The sequence below is a fragment of the Neophocaena asiaeorientalis genome, unplaced genomic scaffold, assembly GCF_003031525.2.
Source record: "Neophocaena asiaeorientalis asiaeorientalis breed wild unplaced genomic scaffold, Neophocaena_asiaeorientalis_V1.1 scaffold133, whole genome shotgun sequence".
Classification (NCBI taxonomy): domain Eukaryota; kingdom Metazoa; phylum Chordata; class Mammalia; order Artiodactyla; family Phocoenidae; genus Neophocaena; species Neophocaena asiaeorientalis.
Window position 1 is genome coordinate 4,429,433 of NW_020174429.1, and position 24,599 is coordinate 4,454,031.

Sequence of the window (24,599 nt, forward strand, 5' to 3'; positions counted from 1 at the left end):
TAAATCAGTGGTTTTACAGCTTGTAGGCACACTAGAATCCAGGAAGCTTTTATATTAATGCCTGAGCTTTGTTCCTGGGTATTCCGATATACTTTGTGTGAGGTGGAGTTTGATCCTCAATACGTTGGAAAAGCTCCTCAGGTGATTCTAATGTGCAGCCAGTGCTGACAGCTGCTGGGCAAGGCGATCCCTGAAGTCTTGTCCAGGGAGACAGTGTATCGTAGGTGTTTAAAAGACAAGCTTTGCAGGTAGATGGAGTTGAATGTGAATCCCAGCTCTCTCAATTCCAGGCTAAATAAACTTGGGCAAGTTTTAACTTCAAGTCCCAGTTTCCTCGTCTTTACAATAAAGATACACTTGCCTCATTGGGTTGTAATAAAGATTGAATATAATACTGGATATAAAGTAAATAGCTCAGAACTCTCTACTTAGTAGGCAGTTAACAAATGCTGATAATGAAGGGAATGATTACTATGATAAAGCTGATTATCTCCCCATTCCCCCCCCTCAAAAAAATCCTTTCCTGAGTGTAGTATTGGTCCAAGAATAGAAAGTAGAATGATAGAACAAAATAAAGATGAGAAACAGCCCTGCTGAGTTCCACCAAACTTGGTATATCCCACAGCTGCATTTGGTATTGCCAGGGACTGTGTTATAAATGGTGCTAGGCTGACTGGTTACAAAAAAAGGAAAAATACCAAAAAACAAACAAACAAACAAAAAAACCCCGTCTTCTGTTGTTCACAAAATTAGGTTCCAGATGGATGAAAGACTTAAATATGATAAAGCAAAACTTGAAATATTTAGAAAAAAATAGTAGAATATTGTTATATTGGGGTAGAGTCTTTAAAACAAAAGGATAAATCATAAAGGAAAGGATAAAAAATACTGACTGATTTGAAATTTAACATTTCTATATTCCAAAGATACTAGAAAGTTAAAAAATATTTACAACACATATAAGAAAGAAAACTATAACACAGGCATATCTCAGAGATACTGTAGGTTCAGTTCCAGATCACTGCAATAAAGTGAGTCACAAATTTTTTGGTTTCCCATTGCTTATAAAAGTTATGTTTACACGACACTGTAGTCTATTAAGTGTGCGATAGCACTATGTCTAAAAAACAATGTACATACCTTAATTAAAAAATAATGCTATTGGGAAAATGGCGCCGATAGAGTCCCTTGATGCAGGGTTGCCACAAACCTTCAACTTGTAAAAAATGCAATATCTGTGAAGCACAGTAAAATAAGGTATGCCTGTAATCAGAATATATTAAAAGTCTAAAAATCAAGAAGACAAAATAAATCAAGGCAATAGAAAAATGGAGCCAGTTTAGGAATTGGCAGCTCATGGAAGTAGAAATAAGCGAATGAAAAGATGTACACCTTTACTTTTTATCCTAGAATTGTGAAATAAAACGAGATGCAAATTCACATTCATCAGATTGACACATTTTAAAAATCTGACAATTCTATAAACTGCTGGCAGAAATGCATACTACTGTGACAACTTTATGAGAAACCCTAGCTTATAAGTTTGTAAGGGGGCATGATCGTGAATGATTCCAGCAACATTTGAATAGACAAAAAGTTTAACCAACCCCAGTATCATCAACAGGAGAAGTGAGAAATGAATTGTGGGAATAGTAGAACAGAGTACTATTCAAGAATGAAAATTAATGAGTTAAAGCTGTGTTTGTAAGTATGGATGAATTTCACAATAATCTTTTTTTTAAAGAAAAAACATTGCAGTAAAACATATGGAGTATGTTACCAAAAATACTTTGAATAGTCTGTTGATAATGTGTAAATTGTGGTAAAAAGAATACACACCAACTTCAGGTTAGTAAATAGTGGAGAGAGAGAACGGTTAAGGAAGGTACACAGAAGGAATTTTAACTTGCTTCTAATTTTCTGTTTCTTTTTAAAAACGCTTGAAGGAAATGTGATGAAATGTTAAGATTTGCTAATTTGGGATTGTAATCACAGGGTTTTAAAAAATGTTCAACGTAAATATTTCTATGTGAATAAATATATTAAAATTCTTGTCTGTCTTTTCACCTTGGTGTCCTTATCTGCTATTTCTCAAAATCCTTGTACTACTAAATAAGTATTTTAATTTGATTATGTTCTCATACTGTCCCAGGCCCTGTGCTATGAACACAGTATGCATTTTCTCACTTAGTCATTATGAGGAAGTTATGACTCCCTCAAAATGACTTCATTTTTTTATTGAAATATAGTTGATTTATATTAGTTTCAGGTGTAGAACATAGTGTTTCAATATTTCTATAGATTACGCTTTATTTAAAGTCATTATAAAATATTGGCTATGTTCCCTGTGCTGTACAATATATCCTTGTAGCTTATTTATTTTATGCATAGTACTTTGTACCTTTTAATCCCATGCACCTATCTTGCCTTTCCTCCCTTCCTTCTCCCCACTGGTAACCACTAGCTTGTTCTCTATATCTATGAGTCTATTTCTATTCTGTTATATTCATTTGTTTTAGTTTTTAGATTCTACATAAAAGTGGTAGCATACAGTATTTTTCATTCTCTGTCTGACTTGCTTCACTAAGCATAATATCCTCCAGGTCCATCAATGTTGTTGCAAATGGCAAAATTTCTTTCTTTTTTATGGCTGAGTAATGTTGCAGTGTGTGTGTGTGTGTGTGTGTGTGTGTGTGTGTGTATTGGGTGGGCCAAAAGGTTCGTTTGTTTTTTTCCGTAAGATGGCTCTAGTAGCGCTTAGTTGTCTTTAACTTCATTTGAAACAATTTTGTTAGATTGTATCGTGACAGCTGTCATATCAGTGTGCATTTAAAGAAAAAACTTATCAAAATTGGTGAACTTTTGCGTAGCCATTTTACTGTTGAAGATGGAAGAAAAAAGCAACATTTTTGGCCTACTGTGCTATATTATTTAAAGAAAGGTAAAAACACAACTGAAACACACAAAAAAAGATTTGTGCAGCATATGGAGAAGGTGCTGTGACTGATCGAACGTGTCAAAAGTGGTTTGCAAAGTTTTGTGCTGGAGATTTCTCACTGCACAATGCTCAACAGTCGGGTAGGCCAGTTGAAGTTGTTAGCAATCAAATTGAGACATTAATTGAGAACAATCAATGTTATACCATGAGGGAGATAGCTGATATACTCAAAATATCGAAATCAAGCACTGAAAATCATTTGCACCAGTGTGATTATGTGAATTGCTTTGATGTTTGGATTCCACATAGGTTAAACGAAAAAAACCTTCTTGACTGTATTTCCGCATGCAACTCTCTAGTTAAATGTAATGAAAACATTCTGTTTTTAAAACAAATTGTGATGGGTGATGAAAAGTGGATACTGTACGATGATGTAGAATGGTAGAGATCATAGTACAAGCAAAATGAACCATCACCAACAACAGCAAAGGCCAGTCTTCATACAAAGAAGGTGATGTTGTGTATATGGTGAGATTGCAAGGGAGTCCTCTATTATGAGCTCCTTCTGGAAAACCAAACGATTAATTCCAACATACTGCTCCCAGTTAGACCAACTGAAAAGCAGCACTCGTTGAAAAACATTCAGAATTAGTCAAGAGAAAACACATCACCTTCCATCAGGATAATGCAAGACTGCATGTTTGATGACCAGGCAAAAACTGTTACAGCTTTGCTGGGAAATTCGAATTCATCCACCATATTCACCAGACATTGCAACCTTCAGATTTCCATTTATTTTGGTTTTTACAAAATTCTCTTAATGGGAAAAATTCCCATTCCCTAGAAGACTGTAAAAGGCACCTGCAACAGTTCTTTGCTCAAAAAGATAAAAAGTTTTGGGAAGATGGAATTATGAAGTTGCCTGAAAAATGGCAGAAGGTAGTGGAGCAAAACGGTGAATACATTGTTCAATAAAGCTCTTGGTGAAAATGAAAAATGTGGCTTTTATTTTTACTTAAAAACCGAAGGAAACTTTTGGCCAACCCTATAAATAAATATATATATATAATTTATAGGGTTGATATATATATATGTGTGTGTGTGTATATATATGTGTGTGTGTGTATATATAATCTTTTTCAATTCATCTGTTGATGGACACTCCAGTTCCTTCCAAATCTTGGCTATTGTAAATAATGCTGCTGTGGAGAGACCTTCAAGATGGCGGAATAGTAAGAGGTGGAGATCACCTTCCTACCCACAAATATATCAGAAATACATCTACATGTGGAACAACACCTACAGAACACCTACTGAACGCTGGTAGAAGACCTCAGACCTCCCAAAAGTCAAGAAACCCCCCACATACCTGGGTAGGACAAAAGAAGAAAGAAAAAACAGAGACAAAAGAATAGGGGCCTTCCTTGGTGGCAGTGGTTGGGAGTCTGCCTACCGATGCAGGGGACGTGGGTTCAGGCCTGGGTCTGGGAGGATCCCACGTGCCGCGGAACGGCTGGGCCCGTGGGCCATGGCCGCTGAGCCTGCGCGTCCGGAGCCTGTGCTTCGCAACAGGAGAGGCCACAATAGTGAGAGGCTCGCGTACTGCAAAATAAATAAATAAATAAATAAATAAATAATAGGGACGGGACTTGCACCACTTGGAGGGAGCTGTGAAGGAGGAAAGATTTCCATACACTAGAAGCCCCTTTGTGGGCGGAGATGGGGGGTGGCGGAGGGGGAAGCTTCGGAGCCACGGAGGAGCGCGCAGCCACAGGGGTGCAGAGGGCAAAGCGGAGAGATTCCTGCACAGAGGATCAGTGCCGACCAGCACTCACGAGCTGAGGCTCGGGCTTCGGTCGGATCGCAGGGAGAGGCCTGGGGTTGGTGGAGTGAACACAGCCTGAAGGGGTTAGTTCACCATGGATAGCCGGGAGGGAGTCTGGGAAAAAGTCTGGAGCTGCCGAAAAGGCAAGAGACTTTTTCTTCCCTCTTTGTTTCCTGGTGCGCGACAGAGCGCTGCTTACAGGAGCTCCAGAGATGCGCGAGCCGCGGCTAACAGCGCGGACCCCAGAGATGGGTGTGGGACGCTAAGGCTGCTGCTGCCGCCACCAAGAAGCCTGTGTGCGGGCACAGGTCACTATCCACACCTCCCCTCCCTGGAGCCTGTGCAGCCCGCCACTGCCAGGGTCCCGTGATCCAGGGACAACTTCCCTGGGAGAATGAATGCACGGCGTGCCTCAGGCTGGTGCAATGTCATGGCGGCCTCTGCTGCCACAGGATCGCCCGGCATCCGCACCCGTCCCTCCCACCGGCCTGAGTGAGCCAGAGACCCCGAAGCAGCTGCTCCTTTAACCCCATCCTGTCTGAGTGAGAACAGATGCCCTCAGGCGACCTACATGCAGAGGCGGGGCCAAATCCAAAGCTGAACCCCGGGAGCTGTGCGAACAAACAAGACAAAGGGAAATTTCTCCCAGTAGCCTCAGGAGCAGCGGATTAAATCTCCACAATCAACTTGATGTTCCCTGCATCTGTGGAATAGCTGAATAGACAGCGAATCACCACAAATTTAGGCAGTGGACTTTGGGAGCAACTATATGTTTTTTTCCTTTTTCTCTTTTTGTGAGTGTGTATGTGTATGCTTCTGGGTGTGATTTTGTCTATATAGCTTTGCTTTTACCATTTGTCCTAGGGTTCTGTCTGTCCATTGTTTTTTTTTTTTTTAGTATAGTTTTTAGTGCTTGTTATCATGGGTGGATTTGTTTCTGGTTTGGTTGCTCTCTTCTTTCTTTTTTTTTTTAATTTTAATTTTTTTATTTTGAATAATTATTTTAATAACTCTATTTTCTTTTATTTTTCTTTCTTTCATTTTTTCTCTCCTTCATTCTGAGCTGTGTGGATGATAGGGTCTTGGTATTCCAGCCAGGAGTCAGGCCTGTGCATCTGAGGTGGGAGAGCCAACTTCAAGACATTGGTCCACCAGAGACATCCCGGCTCCTCATGATATCAAATGGCAAAAATCTCCCAGAGATCTCCATCTCAACACCAAGACCCAGCTCCACTCAACGACCAGCAAGCTCCAGTGCTGGACACCCTATGCCAAACACTAGCAAGACAGGAACACAACCTCACCCACAGCAGAGAGGCTGCCTAAAATCATAATAAGGCCACAGACACCTCAAAACACACAACCGGACGTGGTCCTGCCCACCAGAAAGACAAGATCTAGCCTCATCCACCAGAACACAGGCACTAGTCCCCTCCATCAGAAAGCCTACACAACCCACTGAACCAACTTTAGCCACTGGGACAGACACCAAAAACAACGGGGACTACGAGCCTGCAGCCTGCAAAAAGGAGACCCCAAACACAGTAAGATAAGCAAAATGAGAAGACAGAAAAACACACAGCAGTTGAAAGAGCAAGATAAAAACCCACCAGACATAACAAATGAAGAGGAAATAGGCAGTATACCTGAAAAATAATTCAGAATAATGATAGTAAAGGTGATCCAAAATCTTGGAAATAGAATGGATAAAATACAAGAAACGTTTAACAAGGACCTAGAGGAACTAAAGAGCAAGCAAACAATGATGAACAACACAATACATGAAATTTGAAATTCTCTAGAAGGAATCAATAGCAGAATAACTGAGGCAGAGGAACAGTAAGTGACTTGAAAGATAAAATAATGGAAATAACTACTGCAGACCAGAATACAAAAAAAAAAAAAAGAATGAAAAGAATTGAGGACAGTCTCAGAGACCTCAGGAACAACATTAAAAGCACGAACATTTGAATTATAGGGGTCCCAGAAGAAGAGAAAAAGAAGGGGACTGAGAAAATATTTGTAGAGATTATAGTTGAAAACTTCCCTAATATGGGAAATGAAATAGTCAGGTCTAGGAAACACAGAGAGACCCATACAGGATAAATGCAAGCAGAAACATGCCAAGACACATATTAATCAAACTATCAAAAATTAAATACAAAAAAAATATTAAAAGCAGCAAGGGAAAAGCACCAAATAACATACAAGGGAATCACCATAAGGTTAAAAACTAATCTTTCAGCAGAAACTCTGCAAGCCAGAAGGGAGTGGCAGGACATATTTAAAGTGATGAAAGGGAAAAATCTACAACCAAGATTACTCTACCAGGCAAGAATCTCGTTCAGATTTGATTGAGAAATTAAAACTTTTACAGACAAGCTACAGCTAAGAGAATTCAGCACCACCAAACCAGCTTTACAACAAATGCTAAAGGAACTTTTCTAGGCAAGAAACACAAGGGAAGGAAAAGATGTACAATAACAAACCCAAAATAATTAAGAAAATGATAATAGGAACATATATATCGATAACTACCTTAAATGTAAATGGATTAAATGCTCCAACCAAAAGACATAGATTGGCTGAATGGATACAAAAACAAGACCTGTATATATGCTGTCTACAAGAGACCCACTTCATACCTAGGGACACATACAGACTGAAAGTGAGGGGATGGAAAAAGATATTCCATGCAAAGGAAATCAAAAGAAACCTGGAGTAGCAATTCTCATATCAGACAAAATAGACTTTAAAACAAAGACTGTTAGAAGAGACAAAGAAGGGCACAACATAATGATCAAGGGATCAATCCAAAAAGAAGATATAACAATTGTAAAAATTCATGCACCCAACATAGGAGTACCTCAATACATAAGGCAAATGCTAACAACCGTAAAAGGGGAAATCGACAGTAACACAGTCATAGTAGGGGACTTTAACACCCCACTTTCACAAATGGACAGATCATCCAAAATGAAAATAAATAAGGAAACACAAGCTTTAAATGATACATTAAACAAGATGGACTTAATTGATACTTATAGGACACTCCATCCCAAAACAACAGAATACACTTTCTTCTCAAGTGCTCATGGAACATTCTCCAGGATAGATAATATCTTGGTTCACAAATCAAGCCTTCATCAATTTAAGAAAACTGAAATCATATCAAGTATCTATTCCGACCACAATGCTATGAGACTAGATATCAATTACAGGAAACATCTCTAAAAAATACAAACACATGGAGGCTAAACAATACTCTACTTAATAACCAAGAGATCACTGAAGAAATCAAAGAGGAAACCAAAAAATACCCAGAAACAAATGACAATAAAGTGCGACAACCGAAAACCTACAGGATGCAGCAAAAGCATTTCTAAGTGGGAAGTTTATAGCAATACAATCCTACCTTAAGAAACAAGAAACATCTCAAATAAACAACCTAACTTTAGCGGAAGAAGAACAGAAAACCCCAAAGTTAGCAGAAGGAAAGAAATCATAAAGATCAGATCAGAAATAAACGAAAAAGAAATGAAGGAAACAATAGCAAAGATCGATAAAACTAAAAGCTGGTTCTTTGAGAAGATAAACACAATTGATAAACCAGTAGCTGGACTCATCAAGACAAAAAGGGAGAAGACTCAAATCAGTAGAATTAGAAATGAAGAAGGAGAAGTAACAGTTGACACTGCAGAAATACAAAGGATCATGAGCGATTACTACAAGCAACTATAAGCCAATAAAATGGACAACCTGGAAGAAATAACAAATTCGTAGAATAGCACAACCTTCTGAGGCTAAACCAGGAAGAAATAGCAAATATAAACAGACCAATCACAAACACTGAAATTGAGACTGTGATTAAAAATCTTCTAACAAACGAAAGCCCAGGACCAGATGGCTTCACAGGCGAATTCTATTAAACATTTAGAGGAGAGCTAACACCTATCCTTCTCAAACTCTTCCAAAAGATGGCGGAGGAAGGAACACTCCCAAACTCATTCTGTGAGGCCATCATCACTCTGATACCAAAACCAGACAAAGATGTCACAAAGGAAGAAAACTACAGGCCAATATCCCTGATGAACATAGATGCAAAAATCCTCCACAAAATACTAGCAAACAGAATCCAACAGCACATTAAAAGGATCATACAACAGTATCAAGTGGGGTTTATCCCAGGAATGCAAGGATTCTTCAGTATACACAAATCAATCTATGTGATAAACCATATTAACAAATTGAAGAATAAAGAAAACCATATCATCATTTCAATAGATGCAGAAATATCTTTTGACAAAATTCAACTCCCATTTTTGATAAAAACCCTCCAGAAAGTAAGCATAGAGAGAACTTACCTCAACATAATAAAGGCCATACATGAGAAACCACAGCCAACATCATTGTCAATGGTGGGAAACTGAAACCATTTCCACTAAGATCAGGAACAAGACAAGGTTGCCCACTCTCACCACCATTGTTCAACATAGTTTTGGAAGTTTTAACCACAGCAATCAGGGAAGAAAAAGAAATAAAAGTAACCCAAATCGGAAAAGAAGAAGTAATGTTGTCACTGTTTGCCGATTATATGATACTATACATAGAGAATCCTAGAGATGCTACCAGAAAACTTCTAGGCCTAATCAATGAATTTGGTAGAGTAGCAGGATACAAAATTATTGCACAGAAATCTCTTGCATTCCTATGCACTAATGATGAATAATCTGAAAGAGAAATTAAGGAAACACTCCCATTTACCATGGCAACAAAAAGAATAAAATAACTAGGAATAAACGTACTTATGGGGACAAAAGACCTATATGCAGAAAACTGTAAGACACTGATGAAAGAAATTAAAGATGATACAAACAGACGGAGAGATATGCCATGTTGTTGGATTGGAAGAATCAACATTGTGAAAATGACTATACTACCCCAAACAATCTGCAGATTCAATGCAATTCCTATCAAAGTACCACTGGCAGTTTTCACAGAATTAGAACAAAAAATTTCACAATTTGTATGGAAAGACAAAGACCCCGAATAGCCAAAGCAATCTTGAGAAAGAAAAACGGAGCTGGAGGAATCAGGCCCCCTGACTTCAGACTATACTACAAAGCTTCAGTAATCAAGACAGTATGGTACTGGCACAAAAACAGAAATATAGATCAATGGAACAGGAGAGAAAGCCGAGAGGTAAACCTACACACATATGGTCACCTTATTTTTATTACAGGAGGCAAGAATATACAATGGAGAAAAGACAGCCTCTTCAATAAATGGTGCTGGGAAAACTGGACAGATACGTGTAAAAGAATGAAGTTAGAGCACTCCCTAACACCATACACAAAAATAGACTCAAAGTAGATTAAAGACCTAAATGTAAGACCAGACACTATAAAACTCTTAGAGGAAAACATAGGCAGAACACTCTATTACATAAATATCTGCAAGAGCCTTTTTGACCCACCTCCTAAAAAAATGGTAATAAAAACAATAATAAACAAATGGGACCTAAAGACACTTAAAAGCTTTTGCACAGCAAAGGAAACCATAAGACGAAAAGACAGCCCTCAGAATGGGAGAAAATATTTGCAAATGAAGCAACTGACAAAGGGTTAATTTCCAAAATTACAAGCAGCTCATGCAGCTCAATATCAAAAAAACGAACAACCCAATCCAAAAATGGGCAGAAGACCTAAATAGACATTTCTCCAAACAAGATATACAGATTGCCACCAAACACATGAATAGATGCTCAACATCATTAATCATTAGAGAAATGCAAATCAAAACTGCAATTAGGTATCACCTCACACCGGTCAGAATGGCCATCATCAAAAAATCTACAAACAGTAAATCCTGGAAAGGGTGTGGAAATAAGGGTACCCTCTTGCACTGTTGGTGGGAATGTAAATTGATACAGCCACTATGGAGAACAGAATGGAGGTTCCTTAAAACACTAAAAGTAGAACTACGATACCACCGAGCAATCCCACTACTCGGCATATACCCTGAGAAAACCATGATTCAAAAAGAGACATGTACCACAATGTTCATTGTAGTTCTTTTTACAATAGCCAGGACATGGAAGCAAACTAAGTGTCCATGAACAGATGAATGGGTGAAGAAGATGTGGCATATATATACAATGGAATATTACTCAGCCATAAAAAGAAACGAAATTGAGTTATTTTAGTGAAGTGGATGGACCTGGAGTCTGTCATACAGAGTCAACTAAGTCAGAACTAGAAAAACAAATACCATATGCTAACACACATATATGGAATCTAAAAAAAAAAAAAAAAGTGGTCATGAAGAACCAAGGGCAGTGTGGGAATAAAGACGCAGACCTACTGGAGAATGGACTTGAGGATACGGAGGTGGGGGAGGGTAAGGTGGAACAAAGTGAGAGAGAGTGGCATGGACATATATACACTGCCAAATATAAAATCGATAGGTAGTGGGAAGGAGCCACGTAACACAGGGAGATCAGCTTGATGCTTTGTGACCACCTAGAGGGGTGGGATAGGGAGGGTGGGAGGTAGGGAGATGCAAGAGGGAACAGATATGGGGGTATATGTATATGCATAGCTGATTCACTTTGTTATAAAGCAGAAACTAACACCCCATTGTAAATCAATTATACTCCAATAAAGATGTTAAAAAAATTTAAAAACTAAAAAATAAAATTAAAATTAAATAAAGCAGAGTCAGAAAGCCCTGAAGGGAAAGCTCTCATGCATGTACCACTGGTGGCTGCCTGCATAACCAGCAGGAAGTAGAACAATAAAAATTATTTTAACAAGGAAAAAAAAATGCTGTGAACTTTGGGATGCGTGTATCTTTTCAAATTAGTGTTTTCATTTTCTTTGGATATATGCCCAGGAGTGGAATTGCTGGGTCATATGGTAGTTCTATTTTTAGTTTGTTAAGTAAGCTCCATACTGTTTTCCATAGTGACTGCACTAATTTACATTGTCACCAGCAGTGTAGATGGTTATCATTTTTGGCAGCTGAGGAAAATGAGGCTCAGGGGAGTGATACAACCTCCCATGATCACAGTCTGTGATGGCAGGTTGGCAGTGGGACTCCAGAGACCATGTTATTAACCACCACACTTTGGGAAGGTTGTAACTACTTGAGTGTACAACAAAAATGTTTATCATGTAAGGTCATTTTGCTTTGTCATTGTTGGAAAAAAAAGTGAAATGAATACGGTGAATGGTTTGTATGATGTGGCTCCAGTAGGGAGACTTAGATGTGTTCAAGTGTAGAGAGAAGAATGTAGTCAGAACCTGGAGGCTTCCCAGATAAGCTCATGCCTAATTTTTCTGAGTCCCTTATATTCCATGAATTGAATGAATGTCCTATAATGTCAATTCCAATACCTAGCCTCCTCTTCCTCCATAAAAAGGTTTTCTTCATACATGCTGAAGGCCAGTCTAAAGCAGGGCAAGGAAATTATTGTTGATAATTATTGTTGATCAAATGACAAACTTCTGTGTCTCATCAAAAGGAAGTTGCGGGCTTCCCTGGTGGCACAGTGGTTGAGAGTCCGCCTGCCGATGCATGGGACACGGGTTCGTGCCCCGGTCTGGGAAGATCCCACATGCTGCGGAGTGGCTAGGCCCATGAGCCATGGCCGCTGGGCCTGCGTGTCCAGAGCCTGTGCTCCGCAATGGGAGAGGCAACAGCAGTGAGAGGCCCGCGTACCGCAAAAAAAAAACAACAAAACAAAACAAAAGGAAGTTGTACCTTTAACTCGTAAATCTATTAAACTAAGAAATATCAGCTCTCCAGAAATTAAGATAAAATATTAGTAACTAAGTAGTAAGAAAACTCAGTTTTTGTCTCTGGTATGAGAAGTGCAGGTCGAATATATGAGTACTATAATTGATTTTACTTTTTGTTTTTAATTGCCACATGGTTCATTGCAGTCCCAAGTCAACAAAGATTTGCCTTTCATTTATCAGAATTGCAGTAGTAATTAGCATTTTGACCTAGTAACATTGGAATTGTTCAGCAGTTGTGAATAGAAGACACCCAGACCACAGAATCTGACATATTCTGAGGAATAACCTCAGCATCCCACCTAGATGATAAATGTACTAGGTGTGGGAAAAGAGAGAGGAAAGGGAAGAGGTTGGAGCTTTAGTTACTTCTTCAGTAGCTATAAGGCCAGGGAACATTTTATGCATATTTTCTTGGAAATTGAAGCTTCTAGTACATACCACATCATTCCCCTAAGCCTCATGTTTCACTCAAGGGTCTTCTACTTGAGGAACCCTCTCCACAGTATCACACTTCAACAGGTAAGTGATACAGGATGGATGGGTTTGCAGTCAAGAACTTGGCTTAGAATGTACTGGATCTCAGAATACCTGGCTCTGCCCCTCTTGTTTCCCCCTTTCAGACCCACCCAGTTTCGATGATACACAGACATTCACCCTTGCTGGGTATGGGGGGGGGGTGTCTCCTTTTGTTCGAGAGGGCTGCAGTGTTCCAGTGCTGTTTGTGATTACATGGCCGTGTCTTTGTAATTCAAGGAGGCACTATTAAACAGCCAGAACCCACTCTCTGCAACCAGCTTTATCAGTAGTAAAGGCTGACGTTTTGATCTCCATTTGCTTGTTGCCTATCTTTTTTTTTTTCCAATTTGTTCTAAACTCAAGAGGAGGAGAAAGGGAGTTATTTATTTGCCCCCCCTAAAATCTTGACACGGTATCATGGGGGAGATAAATGAGAAGGCAGAAAGGAAAAGCAGATCAGTGCCAAAGCTATAGCATAGTCCTGCACTCAGTGCTGGGGAGGGCTGTGGATAGGAATGAAGCCAAAATAATTAAAGAAAATTCATGTTATTTTAAAATGGCTTACTGAAGGAAATAATAGTAGCAGGAAAATCAATAAAGCACATGATGCAGAATAAAAAGCAATGAAGTCTGGGGTAAAGACAGGCACTATTGTATTCAACGGAAGGAATCATGGGACTAATAACAATTATGTACTTTTTATTATAAAAACAAATGAAATGTTTCCAATTGAAACCGCTGATCCCAATAACTTGGAGTGCTTGAGAATCCTAACAAGCATTCACACTTTTTTTTTTTTTTAAAGTCAGTTCAATGCTTGTGGTATATTAACAGTATAAGTACAGTAATACCTGCTGGGAGGAGAAGTCACCCCAGGATTATAACACCAATTATGTCTTCGGAAACATGTAAGCAGTTCTCTCTCCGGATCATTGCTGAAAGGAGGATGGGTTTTCTTAATTGCTGGAGAGTCAAATCAGGACATTGGATAGAGCTCTTTGTTTTTTCCTCTGAGGGCTCGAAAAGGAAGAACATACTTCAGAACTTCATCAACAGTGTCAGCGTGGTAGGAAAATACAAAGCAATTCTATGTGTAGAAGATTAATCTTAACTCATTCTTCCTGCATCAGACCTGTGGTTCCCAAGGACGGGGCTCCGGGAAGGCCACTTAAGAAGGAGCTATCATTACATTGCCTGTTGCCAGCCACTCCTGGCTAAGGTTACTCTTTTCCTTTTCCTTTTTTTAATGTCCTGGGAAAACTGTGCGTTTCCTGGGACAGCACATTGTCCCCACTGTAATTTTTCCTCTCCAGTCTGCTCATCCATATCTCTTAATTGGCCTGAATTCCCTGATTGCATTGAACAAAATAAGCCTCCCTTTCTCTTTGGTTGTGTGACAACAATTTATGCTTTGGGTATCATTCTTCAGATAAGACAAACCTTCAACACAAGCAACAAATTTTTCTACCTTGGTATTCCAGGTCGAAAGGCTGTACCTCATTCGATCTGACCCCACTGCAAAACGCACTAATGAAAGAGTCCCAAGCCCTTTGTCATTTGTCAGTGAACAGGAATCAAGGTCTTGAATGGGGATTTAACCTATAGAATGATGCCATTTTGTGGAGACTATGCTGAAAGATCTTGGCACTGAAGGTAACAAAGCCCGGCAGCATCAAGGTGTCAGGAGGGAGCGATGAAACGCTAAGAAGAGGAGAATAGGTTCTCTTTGGAATTTTCTCTGCCTCTTGTCCTCTGCCTGAAATGGTACTTTCATTTTTTCTTTCTGGTAGGTTCTTACTCTTCAAGGCCCAGCTTAAGCGTTATCTCCTGTGGAGAGTCATCTTTATTGCCTCTTGGTCCTCTGATTTCCTCCTCTCCTCCCTTTGTCCTCTTTCCCCACCTCAGTAAAGGTAACACCTACATCCTCTGGGCTGAGGTAGTTGGGTGCACATGTCCCCATGCTGACACGTGCCTCACACTGGATTAAAGGATTCCGGGCATCTGTCCGTTATCCCTCACCAGAGTGTGAGAGCCTTGAGAGCAGAGATCATGCCTTCCTTTTCTTTTTATTCTCAGAGATTGTTAGGAATCTAGTACATATGCAATGCAAGTAGGAATGAATGAATGAACAACATTTTGCCTTGGGTCATCTGTGAAAACACTGCTATCTAATTAAATGGTGTGGCAAGTAACTAGACCAAATAATCTCCAGGAAACGACCTCTAATGCCTTTCCCACTTGCCCATACCAAAACCTTGGGAATCATTTAATTCCTCTCTCTCACCGAATCTCCTCCTGTTGCTCCAGTCCCCCTTCCCTTATAGCAGTGTCTTCCATTCCAACTGGTATTCTACTTGGCGGTATGACTGTGCTTGTCCACAGCTCATCCCAGCCCCTTCCCACCCCACCATTCAAACGGTTGTTTTATACCAAAAGTAAAATGGACGTGGTTACAGAGGTAACTTTAGGACGCACTTGCTGTTAGAGGCACATGATATATGACAATATGTTAAAATTGTCTGAGATGTTAGGGATGATAATATAATAAATTGGAAAGAAGTGTGCATGCGGGCCCCTTATTCATGATAACAGCAGCAACTCAAAAACAGACTCCCCTCTGTAACTGAGGAGAAGGTTTTACAAGATTAAAACGTTCCAAGTGCTGTTAGCTCTGACAGTGGCATAAAATAATTTCCCACAAGGAGCAGAAATAAAATGAGATCTAATAACAAGGGCCCATACATGGTTCCACGATGAGAAGATGAAAGACGCAACCATTGCAGAAAGGATGGGCCTGACACGCAGAGGTGCCATGCAGTTCACAAAATCCTGCATGGATGTAAGTTTCTGCCTGATACTTGAGTAACACAAATATCTCGTTTTAACTGGTTTTAGCTTATGTTTCCCCCTGGCCTTTCTGTTTCTATTTCTTACCGGAAGCAAATAACCTAATATCAACTCTTGATATATATAATGGTTTTAACTTGCACTCCTGAAGCTGAGTTGCAGGACCTGGTGAATCAGACAACATTTCACATTCTGCTGTAAAAACAATTCTTGGTATTTCTCTTATTTCCTGTGCCTTAGAGAGCTCAGCAGGGTGCTGGATTGCAGTAGAGATACAAATGTATTTGCAAACTTAGCATTGATTAATCTTGATCTTTCCTGCAAGGTGAATATGGAGGTTGTTTTTGCAGTACAGACTTCTCCAGGAGAGTTTGACTTCTAACATCTCTGATGGGTAATCTGACTGGGTTTAGAAGGTTGGATGAAGCTTGTTTGGGAAGGATGAAAGGAGCACAGAGGCCTACGGGAGCCGCTGTTTGTTTACCTATAACTCACTTTATTTCAAAGACTCTTAAGCCAATGCCACTTCCTGAGACTACGTCAATGTTTTTGACATATAAATAGAAACATTAATAAATCACTAATTTGATACATTCTCAATAACTTTTCCTAACAGTAAACTCGGTGGTTTCATGCTTTCTTCCAAATTAAACAATTCCAGTATAGTCTCTTTTCATCTTTGGTAATCCTCCTTGCTAATATATCTGGTCTTTTTAATATCAATTTATGTTTTTCAAGAAATAGAGGACATCTGATATTCATCAGGAACCAAATGGTAGATTGGATGGAAACCATAATGTCTACACCTCTGATAATTATACCCTGGGATCCTCACAAAGAAATTCCCAAATATCAAAGCATAGAAGAGGAGAACGTTCTTCAGTCTCATCATCTACAATAAATGGATCTTACAGTATCCACTGGGAGAACATTTGAATACACCATTGGAAAATGAAGAATTTGGACATTGTAGACCAGATGACAGAAGAGTATCTTTTAAAATGCATTCCATTAACTGAGTTTAGTGCAATATTGATAACCCTCTACTGAGAAGCAATTAAAATAGCAAACGATTGTATTCTAAGGAATTATTCTAAAAGGCATACATATGGAAAGCCTGGTGAATATGCATGCATGGTGCTTGGAGAGAATGCTATAATTTGAGTTTTCTTCTTCTTGAAGTTGCTCTGTTAACAGAACTCACCAAAATGTTCCCTTTGCTCAAAGTAATTAGAACTGTCATTTCAGGAGGAAACATCACACCTGGTACCTTATATACACAATCAGGACAGACAAATGTACTACTCCCTCAGTAATGGGGCCTCTCTATTTTACCGTCTAAAACAGAAAGGAATATTTGTGTTCAGTCTTACCAGAAGACACCAGAGTCTTCATTTGTTAACTAGTTTATATAATCAAGTGAGAGATTAGAGATGGCCACAAGAGACTTGTATTTTAAATAGCTTCCAGTCCCTGAGCCATAGAGGGTGATACCGTGAACCAAACCAAAGACTGAGATATGCCTTATAACACTCTCACTCCAAACCGGGAGATGGGAATCTAGGAGTCACAGCCGCAGAGACATTCTACCTCTGCTACTGCTGATAAACCCAGATGTCACACCAAGAAAGATCACTTTCCTGAGTGACAACAGAGACCTCAGTGGCACCTACCTGTAGAGGTTGGTAAGGTCCCGCTGTTCACAGTCTATCTACTCCTCCATAAACCACGCGAGATGTTTTATACTAGCAGCAGAGTAATGACGCTAAGAGACTGAATGATTAAATGCCAGTCTGCCAGCCAGAGTACGTTTGTTTTCTGCTTGAAAAAGCCACTTTCATTTTGTATGACAGCTTTCCTAACTGCAAATAGCTCAGAAAATGACAGAGAGTGAATGAGAATAAGTGATTGTAAACTGGCAAACAACTATTTGCTACTATTTGAACTACTATTAAACTGTTCATTCAATTTCTAGTCAGAAGCCATCACTCAGCTGTGGAACCAGAATGTAAGCATTATTTATTCGGTGGCATTACAATGCCATCTAATCTTGAGGAAAATCTTGGAGGCGAAAATCAGAATATCCAAAAATTGCCTTGACATTTAGTGGCAAAATAAAGTGCTTAACCATAGCTCTTTACTTCTCTGTATTCTTTTTCTCATTGTTATTACCGAAATGCTTGAATTCCATTCTCATTCCAGTGTTACACCCTCAGTAATATGATTTTTTTTCTCACTAGCTGTCTGGCCGGGTATTGTTAGCACTAGGCAAAGCTGAGGTTTTGTAAGACGTGCATGGGCTGGACCTGTCTTCCTGTAGTACCATTAATTTCTATTGGGAATATGCTTTCACAACTTGCACGTTCTCTAGGACAGAGTTGTTCTGTACTGAAGAAGAACGAGGAGTTACCAAAAACTGAGGTCAGCTACTAGGTGCCCTGTATATTTTGTGTTATTTAAACTTCTTAACGATCTTAATGGCATGAGTAGTTTGCCTCTGTTAGAAAGAAGTTGAGGCTTATCTAGGTTAAATGATTTATCAGAGAGTTAGAATTTGACCCCCAAGTCTGACTGAACCTAAGCCCACCCTATCACATTGCTTCTCATAGGAAGCTCTTGGTGGTATGGCCTCTTCCACTGGAACGAAAGTGATTCAAATATTCAAAGGGAGTCAGTTAGCACTTACTGTGTACACAGGTGTACATTTGAAATAATGGGGCAAGTAATTTTCAGGCAACTGTTCCAGAGTTAGAGTTTCACATGAGAGTTAGTTGTTTGCTTGTGAATTTGGGAAGATTATGTTTTTAGTAGTCTAAGGATATTGACCACATTGAAAGCATCTTTTAGGGCATCTTCTAAGACTGCCTTCAGATCCGGAGTCATAGGCTTTTGTTTGTTTGCCTCCTTGGTTATTTGTTAGCTTGTTTTTAATGTTAACTGTTTTTTCCCAACTTCTTATCCTCTAAAAGTGTACTTGGTGTTTGATAACAAACCATGTTAATTTGGAGTCAAGTTTAGTGTTAGTGAATAGATCAAGTTATTTCATGTCATTTTGTGTCTAAAAAGAATTGATCATACAGTAAATGGATGTGAATTAGTGCACCTCATAAAATGAAATGTTTGAGTATTTATAACACTGTCATAATGGTTTCCTAAGGGTGTTAGAAGAAAAAAGTCTTTCTGGAGGATGTTTTGGCAATATGTATCAAGAGCTCTAAAATTTTCTATTTTGGTCCAAAAATTTCACTTCTAAAAAAACTTAGACTAAAGAAGTAATCAAAGATGTATGCTAGGATTTTTTTTCTGGGGCACTCATCAATGTGTTATTTAAAAGATACAAGAATCAATATAACTAACATGGAGAAATAATCAAATTACTATACAACTCTAAGATAGAATACAAAAGCCTTCATTTAAAACATTGTTATAGAATAATATGTAATGCTTCAGTAAATATTCACAACATATTGATAAATTATTTTTTCAAATATATTAAGCACAGGTATATTTGATATGAATATTATTCTTTATACATACGATGTACAGGTACATTGTTTGTGCACCAAAAGATATCAGTGATTTTGGGTGGTTATTTTTCTTCTCTCCAAATTTCTTATAGTACATAATATTAATTTTGTAATGAGAATATTTTAAAACCTATTAAAAGTGCTTGATTTAGTCTATACTTATACTTTATAAATTATAGTAGGTTAATCACTTGGTTTAACTAATGGAAATTTAACATAGCCTTTTTCAAAAATACAGCCTTCACAGACTAGGAGAAAGTATTTTCAAAAGACATCTGATACAGGACTGTTATCCAAAATGTACATAGAACTCTTAAAACTCAGCAATAAGACTGAACAACCCAATTAAATGGGCAAAAGACCTGAATAGACATCTCACTAAAGAATATACAGAGATGGGAAGTAAGCACATGAAAAGATGTTCAACATCATATGTCATTAGGGAATTGCAAATTAAAACAACAGTGAGAAACCACTGTATACCTATTAGAATGGCCAAAATCTAAAACTGACAACACCAAGTGCTGGTGAGGATGTGGAGCAATAGGAACTCTCCTTAATTGCTTGTGGGAATGCAGAATAGTTCAGCCAACTTGGAAGAGAGTTTGGCAGTTTTTTACAAAATTAAACATACTCATACCATACAATCTAACAATAGTTCTTCTTGGTATTTACCTAAGTGAATTGAAACTTACTTGCACACAAAAGCCTCCATGCTGATGTTTATAGCCGCTTTATTCATAATTTTCCAGACTTGGAACCAACCAACCTGTACGTCAGTAGGTGAGTGGTACGTCCAGGCAGTGGAATATTATTTAGCGATACAGAGAAATGAGCTATCAAGTCAGGAAAAGACACAGACAAACCTTAAGTACATATTACTAAGTGAAAGAAGAAGCCAATCTGAAAAGCCTACATAGTGTGTGATTCCACCTATATGACATTCTGAAAAAGGCAAAGCTATGGCAGTGGAAAGATTCATGGTTTCTAGGGTCTAGAAGGGAAAACAGATGAATAGACAAAGCACAGGGGATTTTTAAGACAGTGGAACTATTCTGTATGAAATTATCACGGTGGATACGTGTCATTATACATTCATTGAAACCGTAGAATATACAACACCAAGAGTGAACCCTAATGATACTTTGACTTTGGGTTATGATGATGTGTCAGTGGAGGTTCCATTGTAACAGATGTAGTGTTCTTGTGTTGATAATGGAGGAGGCTTTGCGTGAGTGGGGATGGGGGCTATATAGGAACTCTCTGTGCTTTCTACCCAACTTCACTGTGAACCTGAAAATGCTCTAAAATAAGCTTTATCAATAAAAAATATACAGCCTTAAACTTGCTATCTGTAGCAACTTACACCCAAAAAGGAAAGGAAATACTGCTGATATTCTGGAGAGTTAGCTGATTGAATCTCTGAAAAATCTCTACATGGGTTTGGGGGAAAATCTATGAGTTTAAAGCAGAAGTTGTGAGCATTTTCTGTAAGTGGCCACACAGTAATATTTCTGGCTTTGCCTGCCACATGGTCTCTGACACAGCTGCTCAGCTCAGTAGCATGGAAGAGGCTGTAGAAAAGATTCAGACAAACAGGTGTGGCTGTATTCTCATGAAACTTTATTGTCCAAAACAGATAATTTGCTGACCCTTGATGTAAAGCAAGGGATGGGATATGTAGTAGCATGGCAAGCATGAGGTAGGTGTGTACCAAAGCTTTGAAGTGGGAAGAGGAGCTCAGGAGCTCTGCCAATGGTGAGGTTGTTGGGGGCAAGAAGGAAAGATGGAGAAGGCAATTTTGTCTGGTATAGAAGTAGAACAGCTCTCCCCTGCAGTTCCTTGGGTCTGCGAACAGTTGTGTTAGTTTGCAGGAAATTGCAAAGAAGTATTAGTTCTCCCTAATAGTACCTTCAGAAATGCTATTTGTTTTCTAGGAACTAGCTAATCTCTCAAAGAAAAAAAAAGTGGTTGACAATGGTAAGAGGTAACAAAACTATTCTTTCACTGTCTTAGGGTCTTCTCAGAAGCCAACTTGGAATGAGAACGACAAAGAAAATACCTACTGAATCACCAGCTTCCCAGAATTCAGCTACCTCAGTGTGTTTCACGGAAATAAGGTTTGTAAGTAGTATTTTCTGTCTGAGAAATCATTACCTACATCAAAGCATTTCCTTATACCAGGGAGTTAGAGGAGATGGGCCAGAGTCGTGCCTAAATAAAAGAAGAACATACTTAAAATCAAAGCTACAGTGTGGCAGAGTTATATAAGCTTTGCTGTTATTGGATTGAAATTGACCTCATGATACTTTTCCAACTTGTATTTCCCCAACTCCTTATAATTCTGTGAAGATAACCTGATAGAAAATCCCTTTCACAGTATTGTTATATTAGATGAAACATAAGTCATTTTGTTAAATCTCACAAGTGTACAACTGAACAACTTTGGGAAGAATTCAGCATGTATAAGCATGGTAACCTTTGACTGCATTCTTTCAGAAGTAGACATGAAAATGAAGTGCATTGCTGGTTGTGTGTTTGAAGTTTACTTTTTCCAGTTTTCTTACATAACCAAGATATAAACTTAAAAAGATAAACATTAGAGCAACAAAAATGTAAAAGAAAAACCTCATGCATACTACATTATACATGAATGTCCAAATGAAAATACAGTCTTTCATTAAAATGTATTTAATTATATTGTTAAATATAATTCTAAATATCCAAATGTGTCTACTGACGCAAAACTGGAATGACAATCAGAGATTAAGATTTATCTAAATGTTCTGTCTTCAAGTATTTCTATGTTGTTGTGTGTGATGGCTCTCCAATATTGATAAGAAATCAATAGAAAGTAGAACTCAGCTGGTGCAGCTGGGCCTGGTCATGAGTCCCTGATTAAGTACATCTTTATGGCAGGGAATGTGTGGGTGAGCTCTGTTTTGCTCGTGTACAGCACAGGTTTTATTCTGGGATCAGTGGACTATAGTCATGTGGTTCTATTCTCAGAGCTCCACCTGCCTAGCTAGCCAACTCTGACTTGTACAATGAAGAGAGAAAAATCTCTCTGTATGGGAATAGACTTGCCTTTCTGGATTTGAAGAGCTTGACAAATATGGGAGATTTAGTTAGTGCTTTAAAAAAGTTGTCAGCATTCTACCTTATAATTAATTTAGTCCTACGGCCTCTCCATGCAACTTTACTCAGCTTTCTAATCCTATGCATTTACTGAGCATCTACTATGTGTAAGGCATGCTACTGGGTATACTGGGATGCACAAGGCATGGCTTCCATGTCAAGTGAGACCCTTAACAGTCCCTGTGAAAACATAACTGCTCATTAGGAGATCCTTGCTGGGTAGAGTAATCTTGGTTGTAGTTTTTTCTCCTTCATCACTTTAAATATGTCCTGCCACGCCCTTCTGGCTTGCAGAGTTTCTGCTGAAAGGTCAGCTGTTAACCTTATGGGGATTCCTTTGTGTGTTATTTGTTGTTTTTTCCTTTCTGTTTTTAATATTTTTTCTTTGTATTTAATTTTTGATAGTTTGATTAATATGTGTCTTAGTGTGTTTCTCCTCGGATTTATCCTCTATGGGACTCTCTGTGCTTCCTGGGCTTGATTAACTATTTCCTTTGCCATATTAGGGAAGTTTTCAACTCTAATCTCTTCAAATATTTGCTCTGTCCCTTTCTTTTTCTTTTCTTCTTCTGGGACCCCTATAATTCGAATGTTGGTGCATTTAATGTTGTCCCAGATTTCTCTGAGACTGTCCTCAATTCTTTTCATTCTTTTTTGTTTATTCTGCTCTGCAATAGTTATTTCCACTCTTTTATCTTCCAGATAACTTTTTCGTTCTTCTGCCTCAGTTATTCTGCTACTGATCCCTTCTAGAGAATTCTAAATTTCATTTATTGTGTTGTTCATCACTTTTTCTTTGCTCTTTAGCTGTTCTAGGTCCTTGTGAAACGTTTCTTGTATTTTGTCCATTCTAGTTCCATGATTTTGGATCATCTTTACTATCATTCTGAATTCTTTTTCAGGTAGACTGCCTATTTCCTCTTCATTTGTTAGGTCTGGTGGGTTTTTACCTTGCTCCTTCATCTGCTGTGTGTTTCTCTGTCTTCTCATTTTGCTTAACTTACTGTGTTTGGGGGTCTCCTTTTTGCAGGCTGCAGGTTCGTAGTTCCTGTTGTTTTTGTTGTCTGTCCCTAGTGGCTAAAGTTGGTTCAGTGGGTTGTGTAGGCTTCCTGGTGGAGGGGACTAGTGCCTGTGTTCTGGTGGGTGAGGCTGGATCTTGTCTTTCTCGTGGGCAGGTCCATGTCTGGTGGTGTATTTTGGGGTGTCTGTGGCCTTATTATGATTTTAGGCAGCCTCTCTGCTAATGGATGGGGTTGTGTTCTTGTCTTGCTAGTTGTTTGGCATAGGGTGTCCAGCACTGTAGCTTGCTGGTTGTTGAGTGGAGCTGGGTCTTGGCGTTGAGATGGAGATCTGTGGGAGATTTTCGCCGTTTGACATTATGTGGAGCTGGGAGGTCTCTTGTGGACCAGTGTGCTGAAGTTGGCTCTCCCACCTCAGAGGCACAGCCCTGACGCCTGGCTGGAGCACCAAGAGCTTGTCATCCACACAGCTCAGAATAAAAGGGAGAAAAAAAAGAAAGAAAGAAGAAGATAAAATAAAATAAAATAAAGTAAAATAAAAAATAAAATAAAGAAAAATAAAATAAAGTTATTAAAATAAAAAATAATTATTCAAAATAAAAAAAATTAAAATTAATTTAAAAAAAGAAAGAAGAGAGCAACCAAACCAAAAAGTAAATCCACCAATGATAACAAGTGCTGAAAACTACACTTAAAAAAATCAAAACAAAACAAAAAACGGACAGACAGAATCATACGATAAATGGTAAATGCAAAGCTATACAGACAAAATCACAGAATTATACAAATACACACTCATAGAAAGAGAAAAAGGGGGAAAAAATATGTATCGTTGCTCTCAAAGTCCACCTCTTCAATTTGGGATGATCCGTTGTCTATTCAGGTATTCCACAGATGCAGGGAACGTCAAGTTGATTGTGGAGATTTAATCTGGTCCTGAGGCTGCTGGGAGGGATTTCCCTTTCTCTTCTTTGTTTGCACAGCTCC